The 27,928-nt window shown below is 42.5% G+C and overlaps 2 long non-coding RNA genes across 3 annotated transcripts; both read right to left on the bottom strand.

Moving 5' to 3' along the window:
- Positions 1-27,812, bottom strand: LOC107310900. Of its 2 annotated transcripts, none has more exons than XR_004306641.1 (3): positions 27,423-27,812; positions 8,300-8,459; positions 1-1,025 (listed from the first exon to the last, which is right to left on the bottom strand). It is a non-coding gene; the product is annotated as an uncharacterized LOC107310900 (long non-coding RNA). The 2 variants fall into 2 exon arrangements; XR_004306642.1 differs by lacking the exon at positions 1-1,025 and adding an exon at positions 7,026-7,153.
- LOC116653181 lies at positions 15,991-27,407 on the bottom strand. The gene is made up of 2 exons (XR_004306643.1): positions 23,017-27,407; positions 15,991-17,718 (listed from the first exon to the last, which is right to left on the bottom strand). It is a non-coding gene; the product is annotated as an uncharacterized LOC116653181 (long non-coding RNA).
- Positions 27,813-27,928: the final 116 nt, after the last annotated feature.

The raw sequence follows: 27,928 nt of genomic DNA, 5'->3' as shown, positions 1-27,928 counted from the left end.
CTGCGGCAAGGGAGTTGGAACTTGATGATGCTTGAGGTCCCTTCCAAATAAGCGGTTCTGTGACTCCATGATCCTATGGTTTCTAGAGAGTTGCTTTCCATCCCCTTCTGCTCTTTTAGCATAGTTTGGTTTTGTTTTAATGGAATCATTATTAAGCATCTGAAAACAATTAAATGTGGACTGTTATTGAGCATAGCAACCTCACTCTTTGGCTTTCAGTGTTTTTATCATTTTATTGTGTATTTTTCTCCACTGTCAAAATAATCTTACGAATTTCTGTATAGCTCCAGAATAACGTAGAATAATCAGATTCTTTCCCTTAGTGATTACCTTTGCTGGTACAACTCCACATGCAGACAAATTCATTGGTGATTCACAGTGATTTAGTATAGAAGTATAGAAAAACGGGTGGCTTTATCTTATTTAACAATCTTATGCCCATTTTTTTCCCCTCTAAGACAATGTTATTATCTTTCCCACTCATCTTAATTTGAAGGCTTGATCTTGATATCATATCATACTCATGGATGGCTTTGCTGCTATCAAAGCATAATTTATTTTTTCTTTATTCACTATAGCCAAACTTACTGTTACTTAATGTTCTCACTGCTTAGACTGCCTAATGCTTAAATATGTCTCACAGCAGTACTAAAATGTATTTTTTTATGTACTTATTAGTCTCCTCTGAGCTTTACCCTGCAGCTCTTTTATTAACACATCCAGGAATGTGCTGCAGATATCAGTTTGTTCTGCTAATGTTTCTGCCTGTGCTCATTCTCTGGGGGCAAACCTACCCCAGCCCTGTGCAACAGCTGATACTGGATTACGTTTAATATTTGTAAGGCAAGATGAACACATCTGGGGCTGAAGGCTGACTTACTCTTCATGAATGTCCGTGGCTGTTTTTCATTGCCCATTTCTTATCCCGGACCTCTCTTTGCATGTGTTAGGCTCCTAATCCCAGCTGCCTTTGAAGACAAACAGGGTATGATTGAAACAAGTGTAACTGCTGAGGGAGGAGCTCTCTGCCGAATGGAAAAACAAAGATAGACCAAGAAAATGAAGTCAGTAGCCATGCCACCGTTTCAGAGCATTATTAATGAGAATGAAGCAATTAATACTCAGTTACGGTGTATTTCATGGACTTCTTTCTCAGGAACTGAATCTGAAGGAGGATGAATATTAAAATAAAATACAGAACACAGTTAGGAGTTTAAGTTAACGACTTTGAGTGAAAGCCAATAAATGAATTATTATTATTATTATTATTTGGTAATTTATATCAAATGAAATAAATATTTGCTCCACTCAGTTCAAAGAGAAGAGGACCACGATAAATTAACGCTGTTCCCATTTACACACTAAAATTGGTCAAATCTATTGATTTATTGATTATTGATTATTTCAGTCAAATTTATTGATTGAAATAATTTTCCATGATTAAGATGATGCCCGAACATACAATAATAAGACAGTTTTATAAGCAGCGTCATCACGGAATACTTTCTGTAACAAATGTAATCCAGAACTGCAGTCATGAGCATCGTGATATTCATCTAGATAGACATCTAAAGACCATTGCAGTGTATTGCCAGAGATGAACCTGCCCACTGACTGAACACAAAAGGCTGTTTGCATTCATGTAAAAGAAGAAAGGAATGGCATCAGGAGCAAAATATAAAAGAACAAAACTTTTATCAAGGCATTAAGATAATTCCAGATGATTTCACCTTCCCCATTTTTGTCTGAAAACAACAGCAACAAAAAAAGGGTCTCTAGATGGTAAGACATTTTAAATGAAGTGAGCGTGTTATCTTCCTTTATAAGCTGAAGTAACACAGTCAAAACAGCACAGATGATTCCTACAATGCATTAAGACAGAGTTCCCTTGAATTGCTGTAAAGTTTAAGACCCTTTCAGGCCCTGTTCTCAAAAGTGCCAAAATGTCTCTTTAAAGAGAGACTTCCCAGCACTCCAACGACACAGCCTGATGTTAATGGGAAGTGCAGAGCTCAGGAACTTGCAGGATCAAGCCCTTGGTCGCTTTGGACTTAATTTACTGCTGACTTTTTTATCAGTGTTCAAAGAAAATAATAATAATATAAAAAGACTCACATTTAATACAGCAGAACTAAAAGGTTTGGCAGGCAGAATGGTATTTAATAGATGGGTGTATAGCTGGGCTTTAAAACTGTTACAAATGGTCACACATTATACGGCAACAAAAACTTAAGCAGTTTATTGTAGTGTAGCCTGCCACTACTAATTCAAAAGCCTTTTAGTTTAGGTTTCAGCATCTGCTAGAAGCACATACATGCTTCCAGCACACCCAGGAAAAAATGACAGAACATCTCTACCAGGAGTGCTGCACCACAGCACTGAATTGTAATAAGGAGGGAGGGGATTAACAGCAAAAAAAAATCAATTTCACTTATAGAACTGCAGATCAGCACGTTGTAGCTGAGCCTGTTCCATTGCTGCATGAGTGTGACTCCCCTGTATAACACTAGTGGTTTCAGAGAGAAACGCAGCATTGTTTGCTAATGATGAAATGAAAAATAATGCAGAGCACCGCACCATATGCTTAGTTTCTTAGATATGTCTTTTTTTTTCCTGACTGCCTGTGTCTGGTGTTCTTAGTTTTCAACCAAGTAATGCTTCTTAGCACTGTGCATCAGAGCTTCTGCACACTGTAGCAGAGGAACAGAGCTGCTGCTTGCTGGGCAGGGCCCTGGGGAGCCCTATTGCTTCCTTATGGCTGACATATGGGCCTGGGGACAAGTGCCCCCTGGTACTTGTGCAGGCACAGGCTGGGTAGCATCCTAAGGCTCTGGGGTGATCAGAGTCAGTGCACACAACCTGTGCATCCAGACACCTCCCAGGTGGGGATGGAAACATGCGGAGCTGGCTGTCTGTGGTCAGAGTTGTATGTTAAAGCCAAGCCCTGAAGAATTGTACAAAACTGGCTTTACATGATTACTGTAGATAGAGACAACAAATCAAAACAGGTCTTTGATATAAAGAAGAAAATGAAGAGACTTTGCAGACTGGAATCCAGAGTCACTGCACACAGTAATGACCAGTGGGGAGCTGTATTGATAGGCATAGTGCTGTTTAATTGGAGTGTCACACCGTGCTCATAGCTTACCCTTTGCAAACGTTCATTTCCTGTCCTCAGCTGTGGGTAAATCCACACAGAAAGCCAAGCAGAAGTGCACAATACAGTGAAAGGACTCAGCTGCATCTGCTTTGTTCCGAAAAGGTAGCAGAGCTGGAAGAAGCACAACACACCTGCAGTTGTCTAAAGCTGAAGGTTACCTCTGTCCAGGTTTTGTGCTTATAAGAAATTTTTGTGGACGTTATCATTGATCCAGCCTAGAATTCATTTTCCAAGGCATCTGATTCACTTGGGAATCTAGGATCCATTTCAAAACTTGCCTTAGCTTCAAAATAATACAGGATCTTCTGAAGTACTGCATTTATGCGAAAGGATGCTGGCTTGAATTCAGGTGCATTTATTTAGTGGTGGGATTTCAAGTGCTTGTCAAAGTGCGTGGGGAAGAAAACACTCCGAATGACTGATAATCAAATGAATAAATTGGTAGCGATTGCTTCAGACTGTGAAAATTCTGTAGATCTCTGAATGTTTTTTGCCAAAACAAGAGAAGCTGTGGTAGTTTTCTCACTAAATGCTAATCTCTAACTCTGTTCTCTTAAATGTTTGAGTCTGCCGACTTTAGGAGCTGCACTGAGCAAGTCTGTTTTCAGCCTTGCTGCTGAATTTCTCTGTCATTCTTCTCCAAAATCTCCTTCTCCTTTGAGACCAAAGCAGCAGCCTGCAGTTACAGTGAGTTAGTTACACAAAGCTGCCAGCTGGCAAGATATCTCCCATAATAATGAGACCAATGAGTCTAGACTCATCCCTTCGATTGCTGCTGTTCAACTCATTAATGCGTGTATTCTTTAAAACACCTGAGAATGTCCACTATGTGCACGGAATGACATGCGCTGTATTCCTGACAAAATTTCTCCTACCATTTTTTGGCACCCTCATTTTCGAGGCCCGAAGCAAAATAGGAGGCAAAGTCTGGAATTGAAGGTTAATTAGAAAGGTGATAAACATACGTGATGTCCATGTTTGTAAGACTGGCAATTATTTGCATGTTTCTTTGCACCTAAGTTCAATACAGATGAAGTTTTTCAGGATATGAAGGGGATGAATTAATAGAGATAGGGGCAGAAAGAACAAAGTGTGAAGGCATACAAAACTCTGCCATCCTGTAGCTTGTTTTTCTGTAGTAAAGAGACGGGGTAAGAAATGAGCTTGGCTTCTGTGATGCATCACAACAGCAGAAAAATGAGAGAAGCATTCAGTTATCTGTCATGAGTTAACAAGACGAAGGTCAGCAGGAACATGAAATGAATTTTTATGAGAAGATTGGACATCTAAAACAGCTCTATCTCTTGCCTGGATTATCACTCTGGCTCTTCGTTCTGTATTTATGTTTTTGACGTCTAGTGGGAAAAATTAAGAAGAAACAATAAGCCTCTGCTGTCCTGACATAAAATCTGCAATAAAATTCAGCCTCTGGAAGAAAAGCTTAGAATCCATCAGGGAAGAAAATACATCCTCTTGGTAATTGCTTAGCAATGGCAGAACACTGAGGACGCTCTAAGGATATGAGGCATGAGATTATAGATCTAATAAAAATGTCTGTAAAGTAGAAAGTAATTGAGATGTTTTAGAATACATTCAGCAACCATGAACTGACACAATAGCACAAAAATCTATCAGTCTGCTTGAAAGAACAGAACCAACAACCTTCCAGAGTTCCCTTCAAGGACAATAGGGGGGTTTATATTTTCTGTTATACCTTGGAGGAGTTTCTGGTTTTTAAAGCACAGTAAATGCTGGAGCAAGTTCTGTCATACATGAATAATTGAATTTGAGTGGAAATGCAGAGACTCTCAAAATACAATAGAATACTTTCGAAGGCACTCAGAAGGAAATATCGGGCTAGACTTACTCCTCCTGATCTCATTTATATTGCTAAGCTTGGCCTGTCTCCAATGAAATCAGTGAGGTTATGCTGGAGCAAAATTTCAGCAAAAATAGCTGTGAATCAGGTTCAGTATTTGCAGGAATCACCTCTTAAGAGAAAGAAGCAGTGAGTACTGTTGGTACCTTTGCAAGCACCGAAGTAGACAGTATGAGTTCATGAATAGCAATAGGATTGTTGAAAATTTCAATTACTCCTTACAGTATGAACAGTCTGTTCCCCCATCTTCCTCCAGTGGTGTTATCACTCTGTATTTGTGCTTATTGCATTAGACACAAAAGAACTTCAGCTCCTTGTCTGAAAGGGCATAGTGCAGATTTCTGAAGCCTACTGACTCCCCAGACTGTTCATTCCTTCAAGAGTTCATCTGTGGACTGAAGCCAGACTCTGCCCTTTACTGATATTCTTGTCTTAAGTTGGCAGCAGCCTTGACATAGAGGTGGAGATGTAGAAATAGGAACAGGGTAAGCCAAGGTTCAGAATGAAGGAGTAGGCAACTGGGAACATGTGAAAAAACAGAAAAAAAGCTCTGAGTAGAAAGGAAAGAACATGAGTCAGTGATGATATATAGAACAGAGAGAGAATGGCAGGCAGAGGGACAATTTACTGCCCAAAGCAGGCAGTAAAAGAAAAAGAAAGGAGGTTATTAAAGAAGCATAAGGTAAGTGGAGAAAAAAAAGGGGGCATTTCTTACTCATTATCTCTTGAAACATGTTTAATTTCATGGAGTGTTGGTTAATTGTAAAGTTGCTGGTATTTAATCCGATTTTTGGATTGTGCTCCATCTTCTCCCACACAATGCATACAGCCTATAGGCTGGGGCGAGGGAGTGAGGAAGCAATGGGGTCTCATTCTTTTTGTGACTAAGCAGTCTTTGAGCTTTTCTGACTTCGGAATGTCAAAAACAGCATGGAGGTTTTGGTCTGTTTCTAGCGTTCACAAGTCCCGGCACTCAAAAAATAGAAAATAATTGCCTTTCTTCCCCAAAACTCTGTGCAGAAATAATGTTTCCCAAAACAATGCAGACAGAATTAGAAAATCAGGCAGCAGATCCTCCTTTTTACCCATGCTTGATGCTACCACAACTGAAGGCTGTATGCACAGTGTGCGGTTTGTACCATTGCCTGAGAAGTGTGTGATTAAGAAGAGCTTTACTCTCCACGTGTGAGCCTTTCAGAAGAAGGCCTCATGCAGACAGTTCCTCTTATACAACTACGTCTGCGTTTTTTCCTCTCCCACATTAGGAGAACAAAAAAAATATTTCCTTTACATTCTATTTACTCCCATGGAGTAGATTTACTTCATGTGGGTAATGTCAGGTAAGTGGTTTGAAGGTACGTGAGATGCTGAAAACATCCTCCCCCAACCAGATAAAGGCCTGAAAGTTTTTCTAATTTAAAAAGTCACTGATTGTTGATTTGGGATCTCCAGGAATGGAAATCAATGCTCCATGCCACAAGAAGGCTAATCATCCATCCCACCCCTCCAAAGATGTAGAGCAGTTTGTTTTCTAGGCCAAGTGCTTCATGAGATTTTGAAGATAAAAATAACATTACTTTTGTTAACGTCCTCTCTGCTCACATTGATTCACTTCGACTCAGACCCATTTTTAATGGCTACTGCCTATGAACTGATTTATGATTGAAACAATGACATTTTTCATCTGAAAACCTTTAATCACAACTTCCACAGTGCACGGGAGTTTTCAAACCCAACTCCACCTGTTTGTGGAAATGCTGCCTCCAAAGCTAATGCAGGAACTGAAAGATACGTGTAAGAATTATCAGAACAGTAATGCTTCAAAGGATGATATCATTTACTATGTTCTGTTATTCAGGAAATGCTTTATATTATTAGGTTGTCTCATAAGCAGATAGAAGATATTTCCACATAGGAGACAACTAAAGAGTAGCAAAGAGACAGGAAAATAAGACTTCAAAAGGTGACAAATATCTGTCTGAGCTCACCTGGTGTGAGGCAGAGTGTTGGGCTGGAGAGAAACTCCAGGGTCCCTGAATACAGCTCACCGCAGCCATGCTGTAATGGTGTTGACATTTGGCTCAGGTGGGTCCTCTGACTATCAGCTGCTCCACCTGTATCGCATACCACAGAGTAGTCTCTGATAGTGTGTAAAAACTGCAGCAAAATGCCTCAAAAATTCACCATTGCACAGAAAGCAATCAGAAGACACGCACAGCACGGCCATTAGCTGAAACATCCCTGGAGAATTTCTAGCAGATGGACCCTGCATCGTGCCCAACAGGAAAGTAAAAGCTGTTCAGTCTCTGCCAATCTGACACCAAGGAAAAGATTAATCTTTACATTAACCCCAAATCTGTCAAGTTGCTTAGCCCAAGGATTATGAACAGGATATGGCAACCAGCAACCTGAGAAGTCTGTCAGATTGTTGCCCTGGCTTAGTTCTAGTTGTGGCCAGTCTATGACATGTCAAAGAAAGCAGATCCACAGACCTTTCTCTCTGTGCAACTGCCTGATGCGCCTTGTAATAGAGGATATTAGCAATTACCGAGCTCAAATTCTGTGACATATACAAGACACTGTTTCCCCTTGTTTGCCTCCTTCTCTCCCATTCAAGATCTGAACTGTGAGCTGCAGCTCTCTAAGAAGGCTGGCAGGGGAGTGGGAGATTTGTGCCTTGGCCCCAAAATCTTGCCCTGGTGAAATGATCAATGCAGTGACTGCTGCACCAACACTACAGCTGAGACAGAGTCTGTATCCCTTTCCTCATCACCCAATTGGTCATTTGGGAGCAAGAAAACTTCCTGCCAGGGTTCTCTTAGGCACTGGAATGGCCTGCCTGGGGAGGTGGTGGAGTCGCAATCCCTGGCAGTGTCCAAGAGGTGTCTGGATGGGGAGCTATGAGGTCTGGTTTAGTGGCTTGTGGTAGCAACTGTAATGGGAGGGTGGTTGGACTAGATGATCTTGTAGGTCCTTCCCAACCTTGTAATTCTGTGATTCTCTTGAGACTAAATTACGGTAACACTTACCCAGGAGTCTTCTAATTCAGATATCAAAATCTACCTTGCACACCAACCCCAGCCAGCCCAAGCAACCCAATGAAATAAAACCAGCCCATACTTCTTTTACGTGCAGTCACAGCCTTTGGTCCTCAACTTGCAAAACTGAAACCAGAAACTCAACATCTGTCTTCAGCATCCATCTTAGGCCATCATTCCCTGCCCATCACATCTGTCCGATAAACATATTCCAGTGCTCACCTTTTAATCCAGTCTGAAAACTGTCCAGCCCAAGGCTGCTCCCCTCTCTTACTGGTGACATTCTCCATCCAACAGCTCCAATTCCAATGGCAAACACATTCTAGCCACATAACTTCTCAGAGTAGCGAAAAAGGCCAGAGTCCTTTCCAGATCCCCAGATCTGAAAATATGAAAGTTTGAGAATCAAACAGACCAGCCTATGTTTTTCTTCTCTAAATTGTGGTATTCCAATGAGGACAAGAAAGATGAGTTGTTGGTTACAAGTACAGGTGGATAGAAATAAAATCAGTACACCAACAATATTCTGGCTGAAGTAAAAGGCCAGCTCTCTTCAGTGGAGCCAAGATCTCACTTGTAGGGTATAGCTCAAGCAAGTCTGTCTTAGACTTAAGCTGTGATCACAACCCAAGGGGAATTATCACTCCAGTAACTGAAATACAGACAGGGATGATGCTGTAGAAGAGGTGGTTTTATTATAAGAACTTGAAAAATCCATTTTTATCTCAAAAATGTCAAAGAATGCCAAGATATGGTGTAATTCTGTGACACTCTGCTCTGTTTCAAACAATTTTGCCATCCTGTTTCTTGTCATTAAACACATTTATCCGGTCTCTCCAGATTGTTTTCTTCAGCAAATTCACTGCTCAAATTTACCAAGCGCACCAAGCAAATAGGGGAGTTGAGCTCCCAATGGGGAGCAGTTTATAATGCTAGCAGACAATTAATGTCAGTTCTGAGTCTGAGGAGTCCTGTAGCCATACTTTGAGGTAGCCTGTTTCTACCAGTTCTGAATGTTAAGGAGATATATATGTTTTGTTAAAGGAAAGGAACCTAGAAGAAATTGACAGGGTAGATGAAGAAACCAGTGTTGCACTCCCCGAAGGACTTTTGCAATCTGCTTCCCCAAACAATGACCTTTTCTACTCAGCACAGAAGGAAATCTCCATTGGAAAGCCTGCTAGATGCACTGCCCTGTCACTGAATGGAGAAGAAAAACTCAGAAATTAAAAAGCAAAAGAATGGAGCTGGAAACGAAAGGAGAAACTGTAGCCTGAAAGTGAAACTCTCTATTTTAATACACTCTGGAGAAGTAGAATAAGTGCTTTCTAATTAACTGCATTTCAGTTGGCATATTTATGGCTGACACTGCACAAGAAGACCTCGATGAAACATTTTACTAAAGGGTCTCTGGAGAAAAGTATCCAAACCCACCAGCAACCATGTTTCAGAGGTTTAACCTCTCCAGCCTTAATGGTTCAGTTGAAGTTCTCTCTCCATGCATGTGGATTACATCATCCTACTGAGCGAAATGCACGCTTGACTTAGGTAAATACCTTCTCTATTTAACATGCAATATTTTTTATTTGTGGTCATGGGTTTATTTAGTTTGCTCATAAAAGTTACCAAGTTAAATAAAGGTATGGAAACAGAAGTGTTTAACGTAGCTGTTGAGATAGGGAAATTAGATGCAGTCAGCCAAAGTGCTCCTGACCAGACCAGTGCATACCAAGGAGCTGGGGGTCCATGTAAGAGTTTGCCTGAGCAGGCAGTGGCATGTGCCACACTGCACTCATCTCTTGGCTGCAGGGCAAGCTGAAGGCAGGTGACCCTACAGGCAGTTCCCCCACTATACCCAGAATTGCACCACCCACATGTCTTTTCCTTTATCTAAAACTGCAGCAACAAGCTCTCATATGCATGAAAATACAGAAATGATAAATAGGGTTGTTTCCTTTTAAGAATATCATGTAAGGGACTGACGGCTGAAAATGGTGGTTGGGGTCTGTATGGCAGATCAGAGTCCTATTTGTTACTGCACAATATGGGGCTCCCAGCATCTGAAGGGACACATGGTCAGCTACACTATCTTCGCTCTCTTTATACTGTTAACACTAACAGAGAGTATTTAAAACAGTGCAAAGTCAGAGTGCCTTTCTTATTGGATTCATAAAAAAACATCTTCTGGTGCAAAACAGCAACTAAGAAAGCAGTATCCATATCTCTGTTCTTAACTGTGTACAGGACTGATGTCTTTGTGCCTGTACTTTTCCTGTCAAAGGATGAATAATCAGGCTGGAAGAGTTATAGCTTGCTTGAAGTACCTCTCCCTCACCAGGAAGAGCACATACTGGGAGCACCACTCAGTACAACTTCCACACTGAATTTTTGGTAGGCCTTGTTTCCCTCAGTTTAGGGAAGTTAGGATACAATACAACCCTCGTAACCTCACTCCTTCTCTCCCTCTCAGGTGTATTATTGTCTGTAATGGCAAATTTCTGGATCACAGACCTCCATCATCTTGCTGCCCTCCTTGCCAAAAAGCACGGTGCTTTCCTAATGGCCCCTCCATTCTCCATGGATACTCTTGGTCACACAAGAGCCTTTTCAGCACCAATAGGATACTCAGCGGATGAAACAACTGCCTGTTTCACTCTGGGAGTGAACATTTTTCAGCTTGTTTCTCCTCTTATTCTCTTCTGAATTGGAATATACAGACATTAGGTATTTGTATCCAGCCCTAATTAGCAAGTAGCACCCATCAGAGACACTAAACATAACCTTGCCTCCAAAACTATGTGGAGGGCTGCTGTTTTGCCCCATACGAGCTCTGTGTTTTCCTTCCAGATGATTCCTGCATTTTCTCCTTTGGTGGAGCATCATCTCTTATAGCACTAGCTTTCAGCCAGAGATCCCCTCAGATGCTCCTTCAGATACCTCTTGTTCCTGAGCAGCGCAATGGTGCCTGCTGTACTGCTGTGAACTTGGATCCAGCTGCACAGAGCACATCCTGAGTTCTCACAGGCTAATTAGCTCTGCTGAGGAAACAGATGCATTAAACCCAAGCAAACAGCACCATACCACAGAGACAGTGCTTCTAACACCTAAGCATAGTGTGTTTTTTCCCTAGGCAATAAAAGCTCCTACCCTTTGCTTGCACATGCAGTTTTAGCAGCTACCAATGAAAACACATTCTGAATATTGTCTCTGTGCTAATTATTCCCAAACCCACCAATTTGCACTGGACCTCTTCTTCTCCAAACTGAAATGTTGCTTTTTGGGGAGGTTGATTTGTTTTGTTGTTTGTTTTTCACTATTTCCTCATGAAGTACCTACAGCAAAAATGTGAGCAAAGTAGACTATGCTTTTTCCCCTCTCTCTTGCTGGTTGCCATTACGAACACCCCAAGTGATGTGACAAGAAAACTAAAAGATAGTAGAACCAGGATCCACCCCTTCCCAGACCTCATTTAAGGGCTGGCAGTGGAGGCAAGGGTATCTTGCTGGAGATCTCTGTGTACCTGAGGTCTTCTAATGGTGAGAAGAGGCTTTTCTTTGTTTCTGTGTCTATGGCTATTGCATTTAAGTAAGTCTTCACTTGTTACAGCCTAGAACTTTGCTACTTTACTGACATTGCTGTCCTTTCCATTGCATTATAGTGTAACAGTTAACAAATAAACAATTACATATCTGAAATGTAAATAATAATTAAAACAAAACCGCATCCTTAATCTGAGGAAAAAATAATGGAATCAAAATGAGCAAACTTCTTGGAACCTATATGTAATTAACACGTCATTATTTGTACACGGTAAATATTTTTCATTCAAAAAGAAATCATAGCATTTCATTGCAAGGATTGGGAAACATCCAAACTGCTCATGACAAGCTGTAGTGACTGTGTATAAACAAGGGATGAAAGATTTCAGTTTGTCATTCTGAAAACAAACCATGAATCATCCCTAAGTAAGCCCCATGCTGACTAAAGCAAAAAGGGGAACGTAGCCTGAATCTCCAGCAAAGAATATGAAAAATGTACCTAGAACTTCTACTTCTGGCTTTGGCTTACTGCTTATACTAGTTTTAAGGATCTCAGATTAAGGATTGCTTCCTTGGAACAGGGAGAAACTAGGGGCACGTAAAGATTTATTTCTGCTGGAAGGATGTGAAATGGGCTTTAGGATAGATCATATATTTTGTAAACTGAAATAAGCCATGGAAATATTGAGTAAACTTTAGACCTCAGCATCTAAAATCAAATGTGAATGCATGCGGTTTGAGAATCATCTGACAACTGAAGTTTAATCACATGGGTAGCTCTGATGAGATTGGGTAAGTGAGGTGGCTCTGTGCTGTGCATACACAGAGAGCAGAACCTGGGTGAGAAGAGGGCAGCCCCTGGCCATTGCAAAGCTAGCTGTTCCTTACAGTGATACAAAAGCACCTTTTGTTAATAGCTGATTCACTTTTTTTCCCCCAGTATTAAAACAAAAAACGTACTTAATGTAAATCAGCGAAAAAACAATAAAAGAGCACTATTCCATTATCTCAAATTGCAGAGTAACTTTCTGTTATAGCTCAGAAGCAATTATCTACCCAAGTATTGGTTATTATGTTAAATGTCATTAACCATGGAATACAATGCTGTGTTTATTTATGAAATGCAATTCTGTAAACAATGGAGACATTGCTCTTAAACACTGTTGTATGATCAATGAGTATACAGATGTTGTACAGAATACAGAGATGTGAGGCTGGTAAGGTTATCAAGTTGAAGAAGATAGTCAGAGATAAATGAAAGTGCTCACAAGAAACTCCATAAGGAGTGACCTCCAGAAAGACATCCTTGCTCAGTTGCAGTCAGCCCTTAAACGGGGTCTAGGAGAGCTGCAGCCAGGCTCCACCCCTTCTGGTCACACAGCTGAATTACTTTCACCTGTGGTCCTGCATCTGACTCAGTGCTGCCTCAGGTGGTCAATCAGAGGTTCCATACAACTGTGTACTTAACTTGGGTCTTGGTTTGACAAGTTCCCCAGCTGACAGTAAAATAGGGTCAGCATTACCCTAGATGAAACCCCACTAAGGCAATAAAACCACAAATATCTTAGCTTTTCATGCTTTTAAGGAAATTGAAAGTCATTTATTGAAATTAATATATAGAATACGCAAGTCAAACAAAACAAAAAGCTATGCTTTCAAAGCCATGCCACTGCTTCTCATAATGGCCTGACTCCAGATAATTTCTGCTGCATGCCTTAAAGCATTTCCAGTCTGACTACTGCTGTTAAAATGACAAGAATTTCTTCAAAATCTCACCTGCTGCTTTATTTATTGTATAAGGTGGATGGAACATAAGCACAAGCCTTGGTAAAGGAAAAAAACTGTAAGAGCCAGAACCACCTTACAGAAGATTTAAAGTACGGGGGTGAAATTAAATGATCTATCCTGGTGCTGTATTTAGGCCCTGTAAGCAGGCCTAGACAAAATTAATCTCTTATTGAGAGTTACAAGAAACCAAGGATACTTCCAACAAATAAGGCAATAAAAGCATTGTTCTTTATCTATTCACTGGTAATTTAAATCTGTGTGCATGTTCAAGAGGATCCAGCAGTGAGGGACTTTCTTACAGGATGGTAAAATGGAAGTACATCCCAAGTCATACAAGACCTCTAGAGGTCACTTGGTGTGATTGCTGGCTTAGGGAAGTAGTGTTAGAGCAGGCTGCTTGTGGTGGCACTAGGTCTTGGATGTCTCTTCACATAATCATAGAATGACCTGGGTTGGAAGGGACCTCAAGGATCATAAAGCTCCAACCCCTCTCCACCACAGGAGGGGCAGTTGGCAGGGCCACCAACCTCTACATTTAATGCTAGACCAGGAAAACCTTAACTAAGTGAACCAAACTTATAATCGATCATTACTGCTAAGGATGGGAGTGCGAGGGCACTAATGTACACTGAGGCATCATCAGAATCTCAGTAACTGTCACATCCTCACAGCTGTGGAATCCTGCCACAGAAAAATCTGCTCTCCTTGGCATAAGGGATCGTCTGGTCACCATCATTTGTGGGTCACATGTTCCAGAAAATTAAAGCAATATTTTTTGCACAGATCTAACAGCCAAAGGCATGGAGGGTGCAGCTGAAACGTGACACAGACATTCCCCAGTGAACAGAAGTGCCTTCTGGCACCATGCTTACAGCTGGCTTTCAGTTGACTGCGCTATCAGACTGTGTTTAACAGCAACAACGGTATCTGCTGTAGTCAGGCAGTTTCTGTAGCTACTGTTGTAGTGGCAGTTTGCACTTGATACTGCTTGAATGAATACAAAGTTTAAATTCATCTCTTAAATTCAGCCCAGGAGTCACCTCATGCAGCATAATACCACAGAATCCCAGGGTTGGCAGAGCCCTCTGTGTCCATCTGCTCCAACCGCTGCCCAGCAGGGACTCCCACAGCACAATGCCCAGACCCATGACCGTGTGATGTCTGAAGATCTCCAAGGAGGAGTCATTGCAGCCTCTCTGGAAAGCTTTTGCCAGCGCTCCAGTCCCTTGATCATCTTGGTGACCTTCCACTGGTCTCTCTCCAGTACGTTCATGTCTCTCTTGTACTGGGGGCCCAGACCTACACACTATATGTCATTTCTCTGCAAGTTTATCTGTCTAATATTTTTCTCCAATCTGTCTTCTTTTTCTCTTTGTTTAACGTTAATTTAACTCCTCCACTCTTATTTACCTTTATTGCAGCTTTAATCTTCTGTAGAGAATGGATGACAATGAGGTTTTTAACAAATATGATGGATGGGGACCTGGGCAATGTGCTCTAGTGCTTGATCTACTGGCTGTCAACCCTGCCTGTGGCTGGGGAACTGGGACTTGATGATGATCCTTGTGGTCCTTCCAACCCAAGCCATTCTATGATTCTATGATATGGGTCAAAATGCACAAATAACTCAAATCCATTTATCAGTCAGTGATGAAAAGCTTGGATGGCACAAGGCTAAACTGCCAAAAATAGTATTTTGTACCCTTCCAGAAATGAACTTTTGCACAGTATTGTGAAAGCGAACATGTCAGAGAACCAAGAAATCAAAAAGGAAGGGTCAAACCCTAAATTCAGTAAGTTATCCAGATACCAACTTTGACATAAGGGGAGAATATGAAATGCATGAAAAATACAGAAGCCCCAGTTCCCTACATGGTCACACCAATAAATTAGAAAAGCTCCTGGCAGCATTTTGCTGCCATAAAACCAGCACAGCCCTGGTGGGCTTGAGAACTGTCCTTCATTAGCTGCATGTTTTCAAGTAACTTTGCCATTTGGCTTTTCTTTATACCTCTTTGCTAGTTAAATACCAGCGTGCTTTACTCTGTTGAGCACACACATCAGCTCATTCCACCTGTTGAGCCATGTGTTGGCCCAGCAGAGGCTCAGCCAGCAGTGGCAGCAACCTGAGTGCCAGACTTCACTTGAGCTATGGACTGCCATAGGAGATGCTGCCAAACTCACACCATCTCTGCGTAATTACAGCTTTTAGTGCAGTGGGGTGTGATTAGCTCAAGCTGTAGCTCATTTAGTGCACTGTAATTACAGTGCACTCAGCTTCATAGTTGGTTTTGACCTAGAAAGGATGCATTTCTGGGGTTATTTTTAACAGCTGTCAGCAGTGCTCATAGGTACTGCCAAGCCTCACAACAAAAACATCTGAATTTTGACAGGCACCTGACAGTCCTGTTAGAGGATGCCAACATCAAATGTGTGTGGATATTCCTGAGCGCTCCGCGTGTTGCTCTCATTTGTGTGCCTTTACCTGTCATTTCAAGTCTGTCTCACCTGTCAGAGATGTCCAGTGAAACAAACCTTAGATAAGTACTCTGTTGGAGTCACTGCAAAGGGTTCTACTTTAAAAGATTGGGTAAAAAAGAGAGATTTTATTTAACTCTGGCACTGAAGTCACTTGCCAACTTTTGGTTAGAGTTATCGAAAAGACAAACACACAGTAAGTGCTGGAGAATGGAAAGCAGACAAACTATGGGAGCTGCACGTGGGAAAAGTTTCATCTCATGGTGCGGAGCTCTGCCTTACTGCAATGAGACCAACAGGTGCTTAATGTGGATGTGTAACAGATACGTCGTGCTTCTGTTTCAGAAGACAAACGTTTCACCTTTGCTGACATCAAAAATCTCCTCTCCACATAAGAAGTGGTGCTGGAAATCAACTTTACTGGCAGTGGCCTTTCTGTAGCTGGATGCTCTCAGTTGGTGGGGCAATGGGAGAGCTCAGGTGCATGCCCACATTTCTTGCAGAGCAATGCAAGGATAAGCAGCTTGCCCTGGAGGTAGCAAGCAGATCTTTCCTATCAGTAAGCAAACCATGCTCCGTTGTGTGCCAGGCTGAGCCCTGTAAGCACTCTGAAGTAGTTCTCCCACTGCTTATGCTGGATCCATTGGTCCAGAGGTGTGCAGAAGCCTCTCTGCAGCACAGTGGAGGTGCCCAGCATATTAGCTGAGCACTGCCTGCACCAGGCCACATCTGCCTTAACCCAGGGTTGCAAAGCCAAGTTGCAGTGCTTTCCTGCACAAAGAAATCAAAAGACTGCTGTCAGGCAGCCTGCCAGGGAGCCTGAAATGTGAGCCAATGACCTCCAGAGCTCCTCTTGGAGCCGTATGTGCTTGTGCATGCTGAGCTGCCTCTCCGGCTAACCAACAGCATCAGTGCTGCTAACTGAGAGGGAAGCCAATGTGAGCCTGCTGCAGTGACACTGCGATAGATGGAGGCTATGGGAGCGGTATTCACCTGCCAGCCACTGGCATACACACAGTGGCTACTGTTTGTACATCATTATGCCACTATTATGTGTTCCAAAGAGAGTCTTCCTTCTAATCAAAGCTTGTATCACTCTAGCCCAGCATCTGCTGCTTGAGGCATTTCCCAAAGAAGAGGACAAGAAGGTCTCCTGCAGCTTAATGTGCACATCACCGAAAGCTCAAGTGTGCCTCTGTTTGTCGTGCTGAGAAATGCTGTGAGCAGTCAGAACAAACTAAAATTAGGCTTTGGAATCCTTATCACAGAATGGACTTGATGTGAAGTAAAAATACATGAATTCCTCCTTTCTGTTGTTCCCCACTGTCAATTCTCTATGCTACTACTTCACAAGTTCAGTTTCTAAAGCCAGGACAAAAAGTCTAATTACAGCTTCATGAAACATGCATGGCTGATTTTATTGCTAGAGGTCCCACTAAAATGAATGAATAACTAAGCAGTGTAAGTGTGATTCCTCCCAAGAAAAGAATAGAATCAAGCTAGGTATGAAGACACCAATGTGTGTTAATACAGACCCACTAGGTGTGTCACACATTAGGTGCCATTTCAATGACTTCCCATTGACTTTCAATGACAGAGGTTGACAATTGAGCTGCTGGAGTGACAGACTGGGACTTAGGCAGCTGCACTCGGGTCTCTTTTCTGAACAGGCTGTGTAAACTGGTGGCTGTCTTTTCTTCAGTCCATCTTCTCGGCACCCAGCCTTTTCCTTATTCCATTTCTGAATTTCCTGCTCCAGTTGAGGGTACATGTTCCATAGTGCAGGCATGGATTTGAAGATCTGCTTCCAATAATTGCGTTTTGTGGATTCAAGGCCTTTGAAGTAAGAAGAAATACATAAAAATGACAGGCTACTTACTTATGAGAGTATCAGGAGCCATATTAGAAGCAACTTTCATCCTCTTTGGCCATCCTGCCACACGTAACACTGCACAAAGGCCTTAATAACGTGTAACTGATGAAAGCAGCTCTTACCCATGTGAGAGCAGAGAATCATCTCAGACCGCTGCGGACTGACTGCTGTATTTCCTGCAATCCTTTGAGCGATAAGAATTTTCTCCTATTAAGGGAGGTGAGTGCATAGTGCATCTGCCCTCATGCAAATTGCCTTCTCTTCGTCACTTCTCTGGAATACATTTCAGCTCCTCACTCAGCTTCCACTGACTTGAGTAATGAGCAGCCTTACTCAGCATATTGCCTGCTCTCTGCCTTGAGTTTTGCTTTATAATGAGCTGAGAGGGTCAGATGATTAGCATGAAACTGCTCCAGTCTCTGCTGTGACTATCGATACTTTCAAACAACAGTACTTCACTGGTGCCAATTACAGATGTTCTCCTAATTTTCTCTCACATGCCCAACAGTATCCCACTACCTGCTGAGTTCACAGAAAGCTCCTGTGAATTAATATCTCTCTCCCCAGCAGTTCTGACCCAACCATGCACTATTCTCCAGAAAGAGTCAAACAAATCCATCACATCAGCTAATCACTCCCCAGCTTCCTTCACCATATAATGAAGTCATCCTTGCTCCCTGTCACATGTAGGACTCAACCCAGGTGCTTGCTTCCCTTGCTCTGCTGTGGGGAGTCCGCATGGCATGGACGCTGCTCTCTGTCTGCAGAGAAGAAAGGCTTTGGCCCTGGGCTCAAAAAGTTGACACAACAAAGAGAGAATGGGAGATGAGAACCTCCCCCACCACCCAGGTAAAGACTTAATGTCAAATATGAGGCAACAAAAAGACTAAAAACCACAGACCTTAGTTAGACTACAACTTGAAGTGTCTTCTAGCTTGGCTTTCCTTTTTTAAGTCTTTTGTCTGTCTACAGAAACACCCCCAAATTCAGAATGGGTTAAAAGTAACCAATTTGTAGACCATATTAAGTCATTCATTGATTTTCTGTACTTATACTACAGTCTTCTGGGCATATCGGTTTTAGTCTTGTATCTGCACTTGAATACATGATACCTGTCCTTACTCACATCACTGGTGTAACTGAGCTATCCATCAGTGTCACATTTGCTTATGGATCTCATTATCACTCAGCCAAATGTGCTCCAGGGAGGTGTCCTTTTGGCAGATGCAGCTTTTCTTTACTGACTGTGCCTTGGCAAAAACTTGCTGCTAATTTAGCAATAATTGTTCCTTTCAGGCATATGTGTCTCTAGTTTATCTTTCCACAGTATCACATCTTTCTTAATCCTTGAAACCTATGTAGGCATGTAACTGAATATGTACATGTAGATTTGGAGATAGACTAAAGGCACATTCTCTCTTTAGAGAGTAGAATAACCCCTGCATCTAGGAGATGGTGATGATTTAAGCTGGTTTCTGTGGTAGATGGAACATGGTAGATGCTTTGGGTTGTTGCAAAATGTTTAGTGACAAGGAAATTGTATGGGCATAATGGAATGGAAGGGAGGAAGGGAGGGAGGGAGGGAGGGAGGGAGGAAGAGAGGAAGAGAGGAAGGAGGAAGGAAGGGAGGAAGGAAGGGAGGAGGAAGAAGGAAGGAAGGAGGAAGGAAGGAAGGAAGGAAGGAAGGAAGGAAGGAAGGAAGAAGGAAGGAAGGAAGGAAGGAAGGAAGGAAGGAAGGAAGGAAGGAAGGAAGGAAGGAAGGAAGGAAGGAAGGAAGGAAGGAAGAAGGAAGGAAGGAAGGAAGGAAGGAAGGAAGGAAGGAAGGAAGGGAAGGAAGGAAGGAAGGAAGGAAGGAAGGAAGGAAAAAGGAGAGGAGAGGAAGGAGGGAGAGGAGAGGAGAGGAGAGGAGAGGAAGGAGGAAGGAGAGGAGAGGAGAGGAGAGGAGAGGAGAGGAGAGGAGAGGAGAGGAGAGGAGAGGAGAGGAGAGGAGAGGAGAGGAGAGGAGAGGAGAGGAGAGAGAGAGAGGAGAGGAGGGAGAGGAGAGGAGAGGAGAGGAGAGGAGAGGAGAGGAGGGAGGGAGAGGAAAGGAAAGGAAAGGAAAGGAAGGAAAGGAAAGGAAAGGAAAGGAAATGAAAGGAAAGGAAAGGAAAGGAAAGGAAAGGAAAGGAAAGGAAAGGAAAGGAAAGGAAAGGAAAGGAAAGGAAAGGAAAGGAAAGGAAAGGAAAGGAGGTAAGAAGGAAGAAAAGAAAACAAATTGAAATACTAATTAAGGTGTAAGAGCTGGACAGGACAGAACTGGCAATATTAAACAAACAAACACAACTTCCTCTAACACAATAATGTAGTCTTTAGTTTCCAGACAAGAAGAAAACATTAGCAGAAGGTGTTGCTGCCAGGCCTTAACAAATCTATGCGTATTGTTTGTTAAGGCCTGGAGAGGTCACTCAGGGATCTACCAAGAGCACCACGATGCTCATTATTAAATTAAATGTGTACACAAATTATTGTCCTATCTGTACTGAACATCCAGAGATTAATATTGAATGGCAGCCTCATGGTTGTCATTGTAAAGCCTTTCCTCCAGAAATCAAAGAGCCTCAGAGTCACTCATGGGTGAGACCTGACAGTATTCCTCTGGCAGGGGGAATGAAGGAAAGGTGAGGTGCAGAAGCAATGATGAGCAGGCCCACTTTGAGCTCCTGCTTTCACTGTGAGGTGTGCTGGATCTGCAGGTCCATGTGCCGTTTCTCACAGAGGCTTTTTATCAGCAGCAAACAAAACACAGCAGTTGCAGTAAAAGGTGCCATGCTCTGATATACTTTCACAACAGGAACACTGCTGATTTTGAAACCTCAGTCTTGACCTTGGGCTGTATTGCTCCTTCCCTACTCTCTGCTGTATGGGACAGTGTTGGATTCCCTGCATCCAAAGCTGAGTTGGGCACAAGGAACAAAGCCTGAGCAGAAGGCAATCTCACTTATAAGTTAACCACATAAACAGTACTGTTTTGGCAAGTCAGTAGCAGAACCTCATTTTTCTTCCACATATCCCACATAGGCACAATTAGCTTAGACGTGCACTGTGAAGAGAATGTGTACTTGAGAACACTGGGGGGCTCTATTCAGCTTGACTTTGTCTCCAGTTTAACCTAGCGGCAAGGATGAATCTTCTTGTGGTCTCACACAGGGTACAACAGAGTGCCAAATCAGATCACTACATGCTAGAGTCCATTGTCGCTTCTCTCTTTGTTCTTCCCTTTTCATTCTCCACTTCCTCCTCCATCTGAGCAGTTAATTTTGTTTAGCCTTTCTGCAAAGAGCTCTGCACAGAAGGAGTAATGAAACTACTGATACCCTGATAATTAAACTCCCTTTGTTCATTGTGCCTGCAGCACTCTGAAGTGATGGGAGAAATCTGATGATTTTATTGTTAACACTATAAAAGAAATCGCAGGCATAACTGTCCTACAACAACAATTAATGTGGGAAGGTGGAGGGCAAATTCTTCTAGAAAGAACAGTTGTACACAAGAAGATTCTTATGTAGTACACTCCTGTAGGTGTGGAGGAGTTTGCTGTTTCTGGTTGTAAAGCAGGCCTGTTAAGGGCCCCTGAGAGCACTTGTCATCTCTGTGTTTATTTTTACTAGCCCTGACTGGTCTAATATTTTAAATTACTTTCTTATTCCCCGCTCCCTGCTCTGCCTCTCAGTATCCACATGCCTTGAGCAACATCTTTACAGCTCTCATTTCTTGCTATTCTGAATTCTGTTTCTCATATCCTCTACTCTTTAATTTCCATTACAATTATTAGGAATTTTGCTTCCTTCCAGTTTTAAAAGTGCTTTTTGGTCTTTCTTTATGACACAATTACAGTTAATTTTCCTTAGAAAAATCTGTTTTCTAGCATTCCAGTCTCTTCTCAAAGCACCTGAAAGAGCCAAATTGCTTATCTTTTTCCATCATGTGAAAGTGTTGGCCTTCTTCCCATGGCTCCAGTCTTTTATCTCAGTGCTGCTCCTTTTCAATCCTCTCTGCCACCTCCTCGTAACTCCTGGCTGTTCTCCAGTTCTTGTCCTGCTGCTGGGATTGCTCCAGGAGAAGGAACACAGGAAATCCCTGTGGGACAGGCTTGTTGCTCTCAGCCCTGGTGTCAAGTACCACAAAGCCTGCATCAACCAGAAGCAGCTGCTGCAGGGCTCTTAGTCCCCATGCTACAGCTTGGGCAACATATGTGCTTGCTGCAGATCACATTTCCTGGGAATATGGGTACCAAGCTCTGACAAGTCTTTATGGAGTGCATATTAGCTGAACTATCACAGAGATTTATAGCCTTTTCAAAATGAGCTATTGTCAGGAGACGTGAAAATGGCACATTTCTGACATGAGGTCACCCCCCTGCCAAATATCAACTTCCATCTCTGAAGCAGGAGGGCACTAGAGAGGTTTTCATTTTTAGTATGGACCAAAACCGTATTTTCCATTATTCTTGTTCTCAGAAATGTGTTTTGCTGATTTCTAAGGTACTGTTGAAACTGTTTACACATTTGCTCTGCTTTGACAGCAGAGGTATATAACTGGCTGCTTGTGACCTCCCCAGATCTTTAGGCAGCATAGAACCGGTCTCTGTGTTCCAGTCTGGCCACGCTAAGTGCTCTGCCATCATTTCTAGCCCCTGGCTGGCTCATACTAGTTTCTTGAGGCTTTGCCAACCCACCTAATATAAGCTGCTATAAGCTGCTCATGGACATGGAAACCGTGCTCAGGGAGATGGAAGTGACCCCATTGGAGCTCTCAGTATGTCCAGTGCTTGCTGTGCATTGCTGTAGATGATCTCTGACACATTTTGTGGCCCCCAGTGACACCAGCAGTACCCAAGTTTCCAAGCAGGCCCTGTCTGGGAATCTCATCCTTAATACAGCAGGCACTCATAGGACACATGAAGAAAGCACAGATGAAGGCTCTGTCTGAATTCACCTTTCCGACAGGATGCTCTCTAGGCCTGCAGCACCTCCGTGCTGTCTTCACTCTCAGCCTGTCTCACATCATTGTGGGGAGTGCTACTGCAGTCACTAGAGAGGCAGAAGGACAGCAGGCCCAGAGCAGCACTGGCACCAGCATTAAGCAAAGCTGCCAGGATGGGAGGGAGCTCCTGTCTGCCTGTTGGGGGTGGCTTGGTAGCCTCCAGGCCTCATCAGTGCCGGCTACTGCTGTTCTGAGCTCAGGGAAGTGGAGAAAAGGTTAACCAGGTTGTTAGTACTTACCAAGGGAGGATCACAGTCGAGAACTGGGTTATTTCTCCAAGTGACATGAAAACAAACAGTGGTGGCAACAGTCACAGCTGTGTCATCACAGCACAAGTTTCATCACACTGTTTCAGTTCTGCTCTGTTAAGTAGATGCTTTTATTTCTTCCACTTTTTGGTTCCTGAAACAGGGGAAGAGGTATCTCCACCTCCATTTATCTCTCTTTTCTTTCTTCCAGTAGACTTGTTGTCTTCTTACTCAATCTCTCCCCTTCTCAGAAACACTCTCCCTGATGCTTTCCCATCTTCGCATCACAGTCACATAAAATCTCATCTTCACCTCATTTACAGGAAAAAAAAGTACCATTAGGAAATAACTGTTTGGTGGTTTAGTGATGTACCTTAATACCTAGGGAAAATAAAAGCGAGCTCTCAAATTGTTCTTTCTGTGCATGGATCTGTGAATCCAGCTGTGGCAAAGAAAATCTGAAAGAGAAGAATGGCAGCTTCCTCCAGCATCCCACCACACGGCTGGCATAGGCCATACAAAGGTGAAGCACTGAGGGAAGGAGTGCCTGGATGGGAATTATACACTACTGAAGTGCATCCATGACAAAGAGAAATCAATTCAGTATATCACGGCATAGCAATGGTCACAGAATAAATAGATATTATTTCTTTTTGGAGATATTCTTCCCAAGTCACTCCCTCTAATAGCTCTGGGAGCTCCTTCCTTCTTCCTGCCTCCAGCTGTATCCCCAAACAGTGAACTATCCCACCGGTGGGTTATGCCCAGAGGACACAACAAACCCACTTTCACCCTTCCTCCTCCTGGTGAAGAGCAGCAGACTGGTTTTCATTTGTTGGGTTAGCTGCTCTGGCCAGAAAGGAGATCCAAGCGGAGCCAAGGCTCTGCCATCTGCAGAGGTGGAGGCAATCACATTAACAGCTCTGGGCATGCAAGTGTCAGGTCACGGCACTGTCCATCAGATCATACGTGAGCTTCACACTTCCCAGCACAGTCAGTATATGGCTTCAGTCACAGGCCAGCTCTGCATCTAACCCTATCTGCAGGGCTCTGAAGCTGTTAGCTCCTGCTATTTGCCAGCTCCCATCAACACCAGCACACAGCAGAAGGATCCAAATGTTGCTCTTGCTGTTGGGGAAAGCAGCAAAATCTTCTGGGGCACATTATTGCTGTTGTAGGTTGCAGAGGCAACAGATGGAAAATAGGTTTGGAAGCTCTGCGGACGTCTGTGATGCTCCAGGGATTGCAGATAGCTGCAAATGTTTACAGTAAAAGCAGCAAGAAAATTATTCAGGGCCTCTTTACCTTCCTAGAGCTGACAGAGTGACTTGGCCACCTCCTACACATTACGCCTGGCAGATGGTTGAATACCTATCCACTCAGAAGCTGTTAATATAGGGAAGAGTATGGCAAAACCTGAATTCTGCTAATTTGCAAGTTCTAAGCACATATAAAAGATAGGAGAGTAAGGCTCACCCGGAAACAAAGGAGCATGAATAAAACCTCTACATCTGTAGAGACAAATTAGTTTTTCCTTACCCTCACCACAAACGGCTCAGAAGAACAACAAGAAAAATGAGGGAGCCAACTTTAAGCAACTTTAACTCTGCTCCACTGACCTTGATTTTGAAAAGAATGCATGTGCTCATGCAGAAACTGCACCGCCTTGTTCAGTCCTCTCTGCCTTCTTGAAGAGTGGGAAAACCTTCTTGAATTTCCATCTATTTTAAATTCTGCTTGCATTGAGAGAGCACAGACAGAAGCTTTGCCTCTCATTGCAGTTTCAGCAAAGCTCAGACTCAGAAGCTGAAATAGCCTTCTATCAGGCACATTTTCTTATCTGATATCCCTAAACTGCATGTTAGACCTGGGTGGGAAGACGCTGTCTGTGGGCTTTTGCATGTATTATGGAAAAGATATGACATGTAGCTTAAACCTCAGCTACATGGACTAGTGCTAGCAGAAATGCCAGGTACCTTGCACATTTCTTCCAGCAGCTTAATCTTATTATCCTAATTCCCCTAGAATTGTAGGAATCTACAAGCCAAAAGAGGCTGGAGATGGCTTTTCAGAGATAAAGATTTGGGTGATTTTTCTTGCTGTTGCCTGACTGTAGCTGAGAAAATCCTACCATCTGCTGGAGAAAAGAAAACCTGCTCCACAGTTTCCATAGCTGTAATTTCCTCTTACTGTGTCTCATGTGCCCTTGCTTCATTTTTGCTTTGGTTCTCCTTTGTTTCATTATCATATGTGAGCAGCAATTTGTCTGTGTCATTCTGTGTTGGTGTCTCAGATACTCACTCTACTCTTCAACTCTCGCTGCTGTTTCACAGCGTGGCAGACACAGCCTCATCTCATTCATACTAACTAGGAGCTTCACGTGGGGAGAAAAAGCTGAATTCATTATATTCTTATTGCTTCTGGAGATATAAAGGGACTTGATCCAGAGTGTTGCACTGGCTGGAACAGGTGATGGTCATGCTAAGCCAGGCCTGCCTGCCTGGTGCCTCAACATAGTTCATAAAATGAGAACAAAGAACACACAGTGGCAATCCCACTTTCTACCTTAGGACATCAGATTTCATAAACTGATTATACATAGCAGAAGACCAGCATATTTGCCTGCTTTAGTCATGGTGGTCACATACTACGTTAGACATGGGCATGATTCTCATGTGCAAGTGTACACCTATGCCTCTAAGCTTGTCTGTACACCATGGCTCCTGACAGGGCTTTGATGGATTCACTGGTAGGAACATAAAAACATATATAAAAAAACAACTTTCAAAAAACATATATAACCCTGAAGTCTGATACATAATTATTTAGACTCACAGTTTTTAAGTGCTATTCATAATCAATATACTGTATATAAGCCCCTGTAAGTCACAGGTTTAAAATATATATTTATATATTGTTCATTCTACCTTGCATAAGTAAAGAAAACAAAAGAATAGTGACCTATATTTTGAACACTATTCTTCTGCTTTGGATATAGGCTGCAACACCATCAAAAGAAACAGAATGATATAAAGCCTAAATAAGTAGCTGTCTGCATAATGGAACAGTAAAACAAAAAGCCAGGAAGGCAGCAAAAATATCTTTGATCTCATATATTATTTACCTCTTAGAGTACATAAAGTAAAACAGTAGGCTTTGCTCTGGATTCTGTGCATCTTATAGCTGCAATAAAACTACCGAATCATGAGAAAGGACCCGCGTCGAACAATCCCACATCCTTTTTATGAAAATTAGCAGCAGCTTGTTCCTTCCTGGACAGGTAGGGAAATAGGCAAGGCAAGATCAGCTCTACGGTGTACCCAAAGGCTGCATAATTTGGCAGGTTGTGGAGTTCACAGGGTATTTGCTAAACAAAGGAAGTATGAGCTGCCTGAAAGCGAAGTCTCTAGGTGGTTTTATGAGTCTGCAGCCTGGAGCAGTGGTTATAGGGCACTCCTGATACATGGTAGCAGCCATCCAGCAGTTAGCACAAACTTCAGCCTGACTGAAACGTATTGGGCATTAGACAGAACATTCTTGCTATCAGTTTGTTCCTTCTGCTGTAGATTATAATTATTTTTGCTCCATACATCCAAAAAGGATTGTAATGCTGGAATCCTGTGATGCTTAATGTTCTAGTGGAAATGGGCTCTTTTGATGTGAAGCAAGACACAGGGATGAAAAAACTGCTAGAAAAATATTTGTTTGCACCAAAATTAGTCCCTCAGGATGCGCAAGGTGGGCTAAACAAGAGCATCATAGATCTTGTCAGGGAGCATCAGAAAGTACCAGAGTGATAAATAATTTAAATGGCACATCCCTAGTTATGAGAAGCTGTTGTGTACGCAGGAGGATGTGTGAGAGATGCAGGAAAAGCAAAATAAAACAAAAAATGTTTGGAAGAATTATAACACATAATTCTTATGATGTTTGAGGAAGGATAGAAAATTCACACTAGAATCTTGCCTGCTGAAACATCCCTATCAGTTCAGTTAAACTGTGATGTAAAATGATTTATCCAGTGTAACACTCCTCTACAGACACCCACATTATTTAACCAGTTGACCTGGAATCTTGCACTTCTGCACACAGGGCCAAACAGAAGAACACACACGTGTGTGGCAGGACACAGCCTCTAAATTGTGCAATTTCAGATCAGGATTTGTGCCTGACACAGCAAAGAGGACATACCTGCTCTCTTATAAACTAGCAGTGAGCAACAGCAAGTTTAAGGGTCAAAACAAGGGTATCTTCATGAGCTACATATTGTAGTAGTGACATTCTGAAACTGGAAACTTTCAGTTTCCAAATCAATTTCAAAATGTCAATGTCAGTAAAAAATGTGTAAAGCTTTTTAAATAGGAAATATACCCATAAGCAGAAATGAGAATTCTCACCTGAGAGCTTGCTCACCACTTCACTGGGGTCACCGTTGCCGATGGGCACTGTGCTTGGCTGTGCTCCATCAAAAGATGTCTTCCTCTCACTCACAGGCTCTTTTCCTCCCAAGCCCTCAGGGTTTCTGGTTAACTCTCACTTTTTTTTCCTGTAGTCTTTTCTCTCTCAGACTGCATCAGCCCATATTGCTCTCTTTCTGCAGCTGAGCCTGTCTGAGTGCTTCCCTCACCTGATATCTTGCAAAGCCCACAACCAATTTGTTTTTATTATACTCATTATTACAGAAAGCTAAGGCAGAGCCTCAAATACTTGACAGACAGCATGAAAATACCTTCCTATTGCCAGCAACTAAGAAGCTGCAAATCCTTTTCTTTCTTTCTTTCTTTCTTTCTTTCTTTCTTTCTTTCTTTCTTTCTTTCTTTCTTTCTTTCTTTCTTTCTTTCTTTCTTTCTTTCTTTTCTTTCTTTACTTTTTCTTTTTTTCTTCTTCTTTTTCTTCCCTTCTT

This window comes from Coturnix japonica, chromosome 1, assembly GCF_001577835.2.
Source record: "Coturnix japonica isolate 7356 chromosome 1, Coturnix japonica 2.1, whole genome shotgun sequence".
NCBI lineage: Eukaryota > Metazoa > Chordata > Aves > Galliformes > Phasianidae > Coturnix > Coturnix japonica.
This window is presented reverse-complemented; position numbering and strand designations above follow the sequence as displayed.